Raw genomic sequence first — 13295 nt, forward strand, 5'->3', positions numbered from 1 at the left:
ATAATAATAGATAAGCATATAAAGAAAAGAAACACCATTCTTTAACAGACTATTTCTTTGTTATATGTGATATACTTACTCAAGCAAAAAGTTGCCTGTGCATGCTAGCACAATCTTGTGTATGTGGGTTGAGCAAATCATTCTGAAAATCTCTAATGAGCAAGCACATGGCATTCTTCAATATTTCATAATGTTCTGGAAAGAAAGTCCCAGAAATCAATATTCTTAACAGCCTGTGTTTGTTTTTACCTTTTACATCCCTGAATGTTCCTGTGCCTTAATTAAATTGTATTTTTAATTGCAGATTTATATTTGCCGTATAGTGCAAAGCCTGTCTAATATTCTCGCTTTCCCCCCACTTGCTGAACAATGTTTCAGTATAGGTCTAGTGGTATTAATAATTACTTATGCAGAACATTAGGCTACTAACCAATCCCTATAATCCTCCATCGTTTACTCTTTATCTGTGAGGCTTGCATAGGTCTAGCTCAGGGATGTCAAACTGGAGGCCTACAGGGCGGATGCATCACGCGCAGACCAGTAGTGGGTTCCACTTACCTTCGCTACCAGTTTGGAACTGGAAGTGTGTGTGTTTGAGTGTTTGCTTCGCTCACATATGGCATTTCTGCGCATGCGCAGTGTCCATGACGACGTCTGAGTGGGTGGGCGGAGCCTCCCACCGCCACCACTACTGATTCGCCCAAACCGGGACGAACCGGTGAAAACTCACCACTGGTGCAGACCATGCCTACCCCAGCTCTGCAAAGAGGAAAAACATCGCGAAACATCACGTGAAGACAATGTGATGCGGCGACTTTGACACCCATGGTCTAGCAGATCTCAGCTGCAAAAAAAAAAAAAAAAAGGATAATCCACAGATAGCAGAAAAAGAATGCTACCATCTGATGATCATGTGTTATTAGCTCCGTGTAACACACATAAAGGTCTACTAGAAAAGTTGCAGAAACCCTGCCAGATGTAGCACCAGCCTTGTCCTGATATCCTAGAGGATTTTTTAAATACTTAGTGTATCATGTGGCAGACAAATTCAAAATAGGCATTATTCTTCTATCTGTAATTTTAAGAGGAACATCTTATTCTTCAATTTAAGAATCTTTTAAGTTGCCTTCATTTCCATTTGCTTAATGAAGTAGTCCAGGCTGGACAATGTGTTTGAATTCATATGCTTACCCCAAAACCCTCCAGTTTTACCAACTCATTCCTCTTCCCCAGCATCCGTTCTATGTTTACAATAATACTACACTTAAAACAATTCTTCTCTGGGTTCTATAATCTTAATATCCTCAGAGGCATTCAATTATTTAACAGCATTTATCACCTTATAATGTACTACTATTTCTAAATTTAAATTTCTTCGTGTTAAGTAATGAAGAAGTGAAAGTCTGTCCAACTTGTGACATGACATTGACATACCTGATAGATTTTGTCAGTTTTTGTAGTTGTTAACAAACATTGTATAAACATCATTTCTTTCAACTTGATTAGCAATGTATTTTTTCCTGATCTTCTTGTTACAAATGTAGGTTACAGTTGCCTTGGATTGCATCTTATATTGCATGTTGTATTTTAAATAAGATAAAAGAAACCATGCAGACCGTATGTGCTTAAATTTACTTTGCTTCCTTTTACCAGCTGGCCAGAGGTTTTTGTATTGCCTCTAGGTTACAAAGATATGTGTTGGGAGGGGGGGGGAATGGGACAAGCACAAACTTTCTCTCCAAGGACTACACAGAGTTGGTACATGTTGTCTCTTTATATGCTTCTGAGGGTTTCTGCCTTTCTTCACATGTTGCATTTATAGCTGTGTATATGTATACTTGGAAAGCACAGGGCAGAACGCATACAATATATGCTGCTGTGGGACATGTGACCAGGAGAAAGACTGAGGGAGAGAGAGGGAGAAGGGGGAGGGAGAGGGAGGAGAGGGAGGGGGCATTAGCAGATCATCAGTATTGCAAGCTGCTGCTAAGTTCCTTTTCCAGAAGATGCATTGGCAAATTTGGAGATTTTCTACACAGCTCCTGGCCTGGCTGAACCTCATTGTTTTTTTTAACCCTGATCTATCTTTTCTTGGTTTCTTTCCACACACCAAACTTGATCCTGTTCTGTTCAGTTTTTGGAGTAGTACAGGTTGAGGAACACAGGCAAATCTTGAGTCCTTTTACATGATTTATTTCCACCGTTCTGTTGGGCTGGAAAAAATGAGAATGCCCAAATAGGAACATGTGGTTGGTAAATGCACTCCACAGCTTAGTTTCAAGTGGGAAAATGCAAACACAATTGAAAGAGCACACTTCCCTATTTGCCACTTCCTTCAGGTTGTTAGGCAACCATCTAACTGACTGTTAGGCCAAGAAGTAGATGCAACATGAGCTTTTATGGTGGGTAGTAAAGTTCCTCCCTGCAGGAAGTTCTGTCCTTTGTAGCTTTGTGGCATCCTCTATTCTGTATTCTTTGAAATCCATAGAACTTTATAGCCTGGCTGAGCTCAGGTAGCACTGAGGGCAAACAGAGCAAAAGGAAATTGGAAATAAACAAAATACAGCACATCCCAGTAACAACAGTGCTGGTCATACAGTCAACTTTTACCTTCTTCTTTATATTCAGAACGAAAAAGAAGGCATTTTGATGCCTTCTCCTGAGACTTTTGTCCTTCTCCTACAGACTTTCATTTATGTTACCAAGAATAAAGAGGTTAAAGTTTGAAGATTCAGGAATCCCAATGTAATCATTTGAAAATCAACCAGAGAATAGCCTATGGTGGCATTTTAAAATCTGAATGATCTAACCTCAAATTCAGCCAGCGCTGAGAAGTGCCCGATGTTTCATCGGCCCTGTTTAATTTACTTTCTGACATAATCTGGAAAGATAAATTGGGCAGATTAATTTACCTTCTTCACGGGATTATGGGATTTGGTGCAAGGGATTAGAATGCTACCATCAACACTTCAAAGACAGAACGAAAAAAGAAAACATAAGAGCCGGTCCTGTTCTCCACCCCCACCTCCCCTTCCCCTGGGCATTGTCGGATCACATTTTCACCGACAAGCCGCCGGTCGTCGGAGCGAAGCTGCTGCTTATATTCCGGCCCAGGGCGCCACGTGCAGCGACGGCGCAAGTGCAATAAACCGCGTTCTCTAGGAGGAATGGCACAGCCTCCTTTGTTCTTTCGTTTCAACTTTGAAGCGGGCGGGCGGGCAAACAGGAGCGCGAAAGAAGTGGAAGACAAAAGAGGCAGAGCAAAGGGGCGCGCGCGGTCGTAAACCAGCCGGGGTTATCTCGGGCCGAGCAAAGACGCGCCCGCTTTTCTCCCCCCCCCACCCCCGTTTCCCGCGCCCGCCCGCTCGCCTTCCCGCGCCTTCATTTACGAAGTGCGGGGGGGTGGGGGGGCAGAAGGACCCAGGTGAGAGGAGGGAGTCGGTGCCCGCCTGTGTGTTATGATGGGCGGATCCTGTCCACGCGACGTCAAGAGGGTGGGGAACGGGCGCCAACTTGACAGGAGGGAGGGAAGGAAGACGAGCCGGCTGTTGCCTCCTCCTCCTCCTCCTCCATCACCATCCCCACCGCCGCCAACAGCTCCGGCAGCCACGGGGTGAGGGTGAGTGGAAGGAAGCGGCCGTGTAAAGATTCGCCCGCTCTTGGAAGCGTCCACACGACCAAACTCCACTCGAGTGCGCGGCTCTTTCCAAGGGTGAGGGAGGATTGGGGTTGGGTAAGGGGGGGGGGATTTGAGAGCCGCGCCTAGGAAGCGGGGACCGTGGGGGGGGGGCTGTCGGTGGTCGTCCGCTTCTCCCTTCCTCTGGCTGACAGGCGGGCCTCCTTGTGGGGGGGAGCTCTTTGGGGGGGGAAGTTCCCCGATGCCCACCCGGAATGGGTCAGGGGAGCCCATGTGGGCATCGAGCAGGTGTCCTCCGCTCCGGTGCGGAGTTTAAAAGGCGCCGCTCTCCTTTTGGACTTGGCTTTTCAGGAGCACCACCTGTCGTGCCCCTATTCCGTGATAAGCCTGCGCCTCTTCTAGGGTTCCAGCACTCCTCCTCGAATGACTTGGCCCACGTGTCGCCCAGGTCTCCTGCTTTCCCTTTTTTGCCTTTGCTTTTTCTGCCCCAGCTGGGATACCCAGAATAACAAAAGCCCGTCTCTCTCTCTTTTTTTGTGCTTCTTTCCTTTCCTTTTTTTTTTATTATTATTTTGGGGAAGAGGAGGGGGTGCTTTTAAATATCGTTATTTACTTGCAGCATTCTCCCATCAAGGTGGTTTTGTTTGTTTGTTTCTTCGGTATTTAAAGGAGGACCGATTGGATGTTTGTGGGTGACCAGTGCTGCCCTCTCTTGGTTTGAAGCAAAGCCTGAGAAAAGACTGCCATATGTGTGCCAGTTAACTTATTTTGGGACATAGTTTATTTACTTATGTGCCTTTATAAATAGTTTAATCTATATTTAAATAGTGAGAAGGAAGTGACTTCACCAGCCATTTCTAATAATATTTTAATGCATTTTCCTAAATAGGGTAATCTTGAAGTAATCCAGTCTAGACTGGAACAGTCTGATTTTGGTCATATTTGGAAGCAAGTGATGCTGGATGTTGCAAAGTATTTATAGCCAATACAAAAATAAATGCATATAAAGTGTAAAGTTGATATCATTTGGGGCAGGGTCTGCATTTGTTAATTTTTCCAAATTATTGTGTTGGTTGGCTTTTAAAAAGTATTAGATTTATAATATTGCAGACTTTGGCAAAGTTAACATCTATAATGCTGTAGCCCTATGTTTCAATTAATTTTTTACTCAGCAACTCAATGTAGCTATTAAGATGATAAAAGGAGTAATTGATTACACTTAACATCAATAGTTCTTACCATTTCATGAATGAATAATGTTATTCTTTGATTCCATTAGGAGCAGTAAGTTGGTGTACAAAAGTGCCTTTAAAATTGTAGTTTTCACTTGTTTAACATTTATTATTGTATGTAAAAAAATCAAATGCATTTTATTGCACATCCTTATATATAATTAGACTGAAAATTTGTGTATATGTATCCACTTCAGAACAAATATCTTTGTCATAAACAATATTTCATCGCTATTCTATGCAATTGTGTCGAAGAATTAGAATTCATATTTTGAATTTGCTGAGTTTTCTTCCCCACTGAATGTTTTCAAAATTTCATGTGTGATGTGGTATACATAAAAGAAGTCAGAAGGAACAGATAACATCAGTGTTCATACAAGTTTCTTTTAACTCATAAACAAAATAATCCAGCAGATTTACCAGTGTGAAGCCCTAGTTCAGTTTAATTAATAAGAGAAATAGGACCAGATGTAGTGGTTCATGGTGTGGGAATGACCTTGAGAGATAGGGGGAAGAACTGGAACCAGGAAAATGGCCAGATAAGAGGTAACTTAGTATGCAGCAGGAATGTGGGTATGGCAAATATCTCAGAAGGGATTCTCCTAGTTTCTTGGGCTGAATATATGACAGGGGAGAAAATGTAGAGGTGAGACTTGCAAGATTCTGTTAAGATAACCTTACAATAAAGTAGAATCTGGGAGTGCTTTCTGAGAGGACTACTTCACAGGGCTGACATCTTGGGTGTACCCTGCCCTATACAATTGACATGAATGTTGGTTCCTCCCAACACAATAATGTTATTACCAGATTGTAGAGCCAACTCATGTCTCACTTAAAAGGAACTTCTAAAGATTGTATAGAAGTAATTGATTGTTAGATTCAATTACTAAATTTAGTTTATTAAACTATTTATAAAATTATGGCACTCTACCACTCCATAACTAGAGACATTATCTTAAAATTGGGAAGATTTATAACAATAATGAATCTTCCTAAAGTGGCTATTTTGTCAGTTACTTCAAGAGTGCAACATAAAATTGTCAATGTAAACACAAAGAACCTAAACACCATAGAAACATTTTGCCTTGTCTAAAGACAGAATGACTCTACCATCAGAAAAACATGGGATTCGTAGGATAAGATAGCAATGCAAAAGTCATGACTCACTAAGGACAATGGTCTTGTCTCAAAGTTGCTCAAGATGATTCTCCATGTTTCTGGGAAAATGTTCTGTAAACACATGAGCCAAAGGTGAATCTTGGCAGGCTTTACTGATATTGTTTAGTATTAGTTATTCTGTTCCACAGTAGCAACCTCATACTATCAAACATGAGAGTGCCTTAATTTGTTTAGTTGCCACGGCACTTGGATAATATGCCCTCATTGGCTATAAAATGAAGCCCAAGTAGGTTACCCAACCATGTTCCCTAATATAACAACAAGAAACTGACAAAGAACAACTATAATAATTTGGAATGGTCAACTCAAAGTCTAGACCAAAATCCCATAGAAAGATTATAGCAAGATTATAGCGAGCCACCAGAGCCGAGGTGGCACAGTGGTTAGGGTGCAGTACTGCAGCTACTTCAGCTGACTGCTAGTTCAGCAGATCAGCGGATCAAATCTCACCAGCTCAAGGTTGACTCAGCCTTCCATCCTTCCGAGGTGGGTAAAATGAGGACACAGATTGTTAGGGGGCAATATGCTATTTAGTATAATGTCTTTGCTGTAAGCTGCCCAGAGTCCTCGGAGAGTGGGCGGCATAGAAATATGACTAATAAAAGATCTTAAATGAATGGTTTTTGTAAAAAAAACCTGAAAAAGTGTCAGATGTTACAATTAAAGCAGTTTGTCAGGGAGGAATGGACCATAATTTTTATTCAGCAAGGTTGACAATTGATTACCAATACCATTGGTTATAGTTATTGTAGCTAAAAATTGTAGAACCAGCTACTGAATCCAAGAGAATGATTAGTTTTTCATATTGGCACATGGCATGTTAGGTGATGAAACTAATGAAATAAGCACAAAACGTTGATGTTATTTATGCACTTATTCTCCTTTATATATCAGAAAGATTTACACAAAAATATATTCATGGGAAAGGTATGCAAAAATTTAGAAAATCATCAAGATGGAGAGTACCTTTAAAAAAAGTATATTTAGTTCTTTTTTAATTTAATTTTTGTTTTTGGTAAGCCATAGACAATAATTATTTAGCAAAATTATATTTCTTTCACTATCTTTTTGTTGCAGATAAATATGGGTACTTAAGAAGACCGTAAGATAATATTTTAATACAAAGAATAAGGCAGGTGTCTGTTTTTTTATTCCAGCTACACTGTAAGTATAATTGGATTATCACTATGTATTGTATTAACTTTATTTAAGATATTTGAAATTATCAATTTAAGGGATCTTATACTTAACAGATGAAAAATGTCATCATTAGTGCCTTGAGCATTTCATTTGTGGCATATGACAATGTAATATGACAACTTTGTAGTTCTGTTGGATAGGAAAGAGCCAATATAAGAGGTGAAAAAACTGGGTAATAGTTAGAATTTGTGTATCAGTTTCAAGGTGCTTATGTCATCTTGTGAGTAATCACAACATTCAAATGCATGTATTTCTGTAATTTATATTTATTTGCTCTTATCTTGCAGATAGAATGGATAAAATAGCTTGTTTATGGTTACTGAGTAATGTAGTGCAAATGTGAGCTTTGATAAGTACCTGTATTACACTGTAGCCAGAAATCTACAATTATCTTAATCAGATGCATTTCTCCTTGATATCTAATCTTTAAAACATGCTCCTGGAATTGAGGTGGGGATTATGCAAATTAAAATGAAAAAGGAAGTACCGCATTTAAAGCTAAATAGTAAAAAATTATTATGGTTTTATGCTATTGGAAGATGAAAAAAGAATAAGTATTATAAATTAATCTGATGATTATCTATTCTTGTATGTTTTATTTGAGAATTTTAAATGCTGCTTCTAATGACATTACACCATACTGAATCAATGACAATTCTGCATAGCATACTGAGTGCTTTCTTTTGTGGATTGTGATAGTTATTATGTTAATCAGGCATGGCCATAACTCATATCATGGTCATATATAGCTTGTATATATGTCAGTTGTACTAATGGCATCTTGTAATGTTTTTATTAAATAATTAATGGATGAAATGTCTGATCCAAGAATGACATCATTTTTCATTGAATGCAATTTGAAAGCCTTGGATGATATCCAAAATGATATCCTTTTGCTGATAGAATGATACTTTTATCTAGTGAAGGCTTTTATCAGAAGAAAACATCCCGGGTGCTTTGAAATTTGCTCCAGGTTAGGATCTTCTTTGAATTATGGCAAAGAATTAATTGAAGGAGGACAAGTTGGAAAGGGAATTGCCAAAAATTACTTGCATCCAAGTTGATAGAAGTTTCACTAAATCAAATATCTTTCCCATGGCTTCTTAGCTTCAACCTCTTTCTAGCCTGGAAAATTCTGGGAATTTAAGAATCAGTGATTAAGAATCACAGCTCAGAAAGCTGCCAAGGTTAAGAAACGCTGACTATAATATAGATAATAATAACAAGTTCTATATAAATGCTACAACGATGTATTGTAGATATCATTGTTTTTATTTTCATGTTCATTTCAGGCAAAAGTTACATGTCTGGTTACTGGACAGAAACTGATGAAAGATTTCTTCTTTCTTGTTAGAGCAATACATACAGAATAATCTATTTTGTACCATATACTCATTCCAAGAGCGTGATTAAAATTAAACATACGTAGAAAAATGAAATAAATGCAATAATAATAAAAATATTTGAAACAGTATAAAAATAAAGTTAAAAATTAACCATACAAAATACTTTTTAAATTAAAAGGCCAGTGAAAGATAGCAGGCACAGAGTTAAAAGTCTGAGTCCTTCGGGAGAAGGGCGGTATAGAAATTCAATAAATAATAATAATAATAAGAGAACTCCTCTAAGGGAATAAAATCCACAGACAGGTTGGCACCGTAGGGAAGCCCATAGCTCCTCTCTTCACTTCTTACCTTCCATTTATAAAATTTATGGAATACAACAAACACATTATCTGAGCTATTATGAGATGAATGTTATAGTTACACAGAAATAAAACTAAAAATTGAGACAGAGTATTACACAATTGTTTGAATCTGTTTGGATATGAAGAACTTTGGTGATTGTTCATTACCAAATGATGAGCCAATATTGTAAGCTTTTTAATGTAAACCTGCAATTAACTTCCCCATATATTAAAGATTTATTTAGGAAGTCTGGATGCTAATTCTTTTACAAAAAGAAAATTTTTATTTTTGATTGTGATTTAAAATGTTAAATTGTGATTTTAAATGCAATCTAACAAATATTTATTGATACCAGTTTGTAAATCAAGAATCAATTAACTAAGTATCATTCATATATTATTACTTATGCTTTTAATTAGCCTTTTATATACCTTTCAAAAATATTAAAATAATTTTAAACAAAAAACTTTTGCTTTAAGTATATAGCAATGATGTAAGTGATAAAGAAATAAGCACAGAAAACAGCATGCATTATTAATACCTTTTAAAATTTTCAAAGAACATCAAACAGCTTTTGAGGTCTCATAATCAATTTCTGTTTATACCCAAAACAATGTACAACAGCCTAAGAGACATTTGTGTAATGTAGTAAACATTTCAAGATAATTTATCAACAAATGCATGATGTAATCAAGTACACAATATGCAACATTCATTGAAATATCAAGTAAATATACAATTAAAACATTCAATTGCCAATAATAAACAATGCATTAATTATTCATATTAATCCACAAGAAGGTAATGCAAGTAGAATAAAAAAAGATATAATCTAAAACATAACGTCAGTAATGTTTTAGATTACTGGTATATCTTTTTTGCCGCTACTTTCAGCAAAACTAGAAAACTAGATTCTTAATCTGCCCTCTGTCTATCTCTAATGACAAGAACAGCTTTTCTTGTCAGATCAAATAGAAATAAACTGATAAGAGGGAAGGACTAGGTTTCATTCGATTTATACTAGGTAAGATTATTTTGACATTGTTATGTGACATACTAAAGCTACTGAACTCATCCCCATTTATGTCTTTTCCTTCAGAACAGAGCTTAGATATTAACCCATAAAATTTCTTAATTGCAGTGGATAAAGATAATGCTGCTTGACAGACCATACATATTCTTTTATATTTCTCTTTCTGCCTTAATTTTTGGGTGAATCTTGGAACTAAAATGAGATCCTCATCTTCAAAACTGTATTTTTAGTGGAATTGAATTTTCTGTAATTTTTTTTGTAAAAGATTATCTTCTAAAACTAACACTTTTGGAAGCACTGTATGTGTTTGTCTCTCATGTAGTAAATGTCATTGTTGGAAAGAGAATATAAGGTAATACTGCTCTAGAAAAATTAGTGGAAATCATTATTATTATAGACCTAGCAGAAATTGAATGAGAGAAAAATTTTTGATGATTGTTCAATTCCTTTAAAAACAGCAATTGAGTATGTTGTGTATGAAAAAAAGATGAATTCTGGTCTAAGAAAAAAAAGCTGCTAATGCTGTTTTGCACTTATTGGCATTCTGTATTATTCTGGCTATTACATCTCAAAAAAGAACTGAAATGCATAGTGAAAAACCCAAAATTATTCATTAGGGATCTGGAGCAACTTACTTTCATTAGATTTGCATGTTTAAATCATTGAAATATTTAGTATCATTTTAACATTTTTGTGCATCTATTTTAATGATTTTCTCTTGATTTTTTTCTGTATTAGTGTTCTTTTATGATACATGAATTGCCTAAATTGTACATAGAATATAGATGGGATACAAAGAAAAATAAATCATGAATTCCAAGAAGAAAGGTTATGTTTGGATCTTTTTATCTTAGAAAAAGAGAAAATAATAAGAGAAACTCCAAATGGCTGTCATTTACCAGTAGAGCACGTAGTTTGCACATAGGTCTCTGGTTAAATTCCTGGCAAGTAAAATCATGGAAGTGTTGCCAGGTAGTGTTGACAACAGGCTAGAACAAATGGACCAGTAATTTGGCTTACTGTGTGATTTTGAAACTGACATTGACTGGTCTGTACTTCTTGGACATTTTCTCATACCAAGAAATCTTTTGTGAACAAATCTCAAAATCATTTCCACGTCATCTCATCCCATCTTTGGGATTAGAATTAAGGAAAAATAATTTAATCACAGTGAAGTGATACTCAATAAGACAAAAATTGTGGATGCAGTCAATAAATCATTGAAATAAATTTATGTTAAACTTACATTATTTTATATTAATATAGGGCTAACTTATTATGGCTGCAGAAATCTGGATGACCAATGGATGGGAGCAAAAAGATGCAGAAAACCTGAACCTAGTAATTGTAAAACCTAGCTACCTAACATGGTAGCTCTCACTAGAGCCTATGTTAATATTACGTATTTTTATGAAATTATTTTGTTTCCTTAAGTTTAAAAATTGTAGATTTGATAGTTGCCCTGTTTAAGATTTGAAAATATTGATTTATTGCTGAATTTTATTTATTTTAACTTTATTTATTTTGGTAAATCATTTTTGTTAGGTCAAAACAGTCATATTTATACAGCAAATCTAATAAAAAATATTTTATCTAATGAAGAGTCTACATAATATAATAACTGGGTTATTTATGAGAACTTGCTATATTACCTCATGAAGGAAACAGTATTAACTTCATGTTAATAATGTTAAGTTAGTCCATTAGAATTTATAGTTAATACAATATTAAATCATAAAAACAAATTTTATATAGAAATAAATATAAATAAGTCTGTAAATGATGTGTTGTCTGGAAGCAATGTTCCCTTTGTTCATCTTTCATCTTTGAAAACTTGAGTCCTTGATAACAGTCATGAAAAGTACCATGGTTGGTTGTGGAGTTGAGTTGTGCTTTTGCTAACAGCAGGTGGCAGCATATAGCCAACCTTAGATAATCCGGAAAAAATATTAATCAAAGTAATTTGATTATACTATATGGACAGAAGACCACTGGAAAATTCCAGGGCTGTAAACTAGACTGGGATGTTTAAAAAATGTCACAAAAGGCAGTGGTAAATCATTTCCAAATTGTTGTCCAAAAGCCACAGAGGCCTTTCATGGGAATACAATACAACTCAAGGGAAATTATTTTGCCTTTTTACTGTTTTGTAAAAACTTATTTTGGACTGAAAATTAAATTTGTCTCTGGTATACACTTAGGTGGTTGATGATCTAAAGGAGAACCTCTGTTTTTATTTATCTTATACTTTGGGAATTACAATACAATCTTCCTGGTTTGCTGTTCTATGCAGTTTTTAAAACAAATTATTTCCAAGATTAAACTTTCTATTATTTAAACTTCTTTGTACCTAAATGGTTCAACATTCTTGCCACCTATAAAATCTTAAAATGGGAGCCTTATATTTTCTGGATGCTCAATAATACTTGCTGGGGTATATAAAAAATAATGGTGAACAATTGAGATTTGATTAGTTTAGGTGGTCTTTTAGAAGTCAAATGCTCTGTAGCTTCTCTGTTAATCCATTCACTTGCCTCAGGCTTAAATGCCAGACTGACTATATGACCTATCAACCTGTCTGCTTAAAGAATATTTCTGCAGTTTTGAGAGGACTTCACCCAATTAGACTGCAGCTAAATACTGAACTTTGTGTAGAGATCATGATGCAACAGTGTCACATCAAATAATCCAACAGTTGAAAGTAAAATTGGTTACAGAGTTAATTATTTAAGATAAGGAAGTGAAGGATGATGTTGTCATGGTGACATACCTATAAGAACATAAAAAGAACTGAGATTTTGAATAATGGATGGACTGTTAAGATTAGGAATTATTTACATGTTTTTGTCTTAAATGGTCATGCATATGCCAAACATTCATAAACAGCAGTGCAACAAACAGTATCTTCTGACTAGCTCCACAAAATCATTTTGATCAACTGTGCATGATGTATTTATATATGCAAAATTAAAGAATATTAATGAACTACAATGACATTAATCGAAAACTGCTGTTAAAGGCTTAAATTAGCTTTCCGTTAGAGAAAAAAGCAATGATTTAAATACTGTGTCAGAGAGTTTCAAGACATATGGATCAGAAAGCGAAATAAAACCTTTAAATATATCTGTTTTAAAAAGAACCCTTGACTCCATTACCTAATGTCATCCAGAAAGCAGCACCGTGCTCCTTTCCTTCAACAAGGCATGCACATAATTGATTGATTAATTGAGAAATCATAGCAGTTTACACTTATTACCTGAGGAGTTCTGGATATACGTAGCCCCTGGTTTGATTAGAATGAATACGTTATGGAATGTATTTGCACA

The 13295-nt window shown here is 36.1% G+C and overlaps 1 protein-coding gene across 3 annotated transcripts in view; it reads left to right on the forward strand.

The window, feature by feature from the left end:
* The first annotated feature begins 3491 nt into the window (after positions 1-3491).
* The window catches only part of FRY (FRY microtubule binding protein), a 179952-nt gene continuing 170148 nt past the window's right edge, over positions 3492-13295 (forward strand). Inside the window, exons 1-2 of one of the 3 annotated variants that reach the window (XM_060686269.2) lie at positions 3492-3619; positions 7126-7212. The gene's annotated coding sequence lies outside the window, so the exon portion shown is untranslated. Of the gene's footprint in view, positions 3713-7125; positions 7213-13295 lie in introns of all 3 variants that reach the window. The other 2 variants (XM_060686267.2, XM_060686272.2) reach the window with 2 other exon arrangements.

This window comes from Pantherophis guttatus, chromosome 5 (assembly GCF_059756535.1).
Source record: "Pantherophis guttatus breed Tessera chromosome 5, ASM5975653v1, whole genome shotgun sequence".
Taxonomy (NCBI): domain Eukaryota; kingdom Metazoa; phylum Chordata; class Lepidosauria; order Squamata; family Colubridae; genus Pantherophis; species Pantherophis guttatus.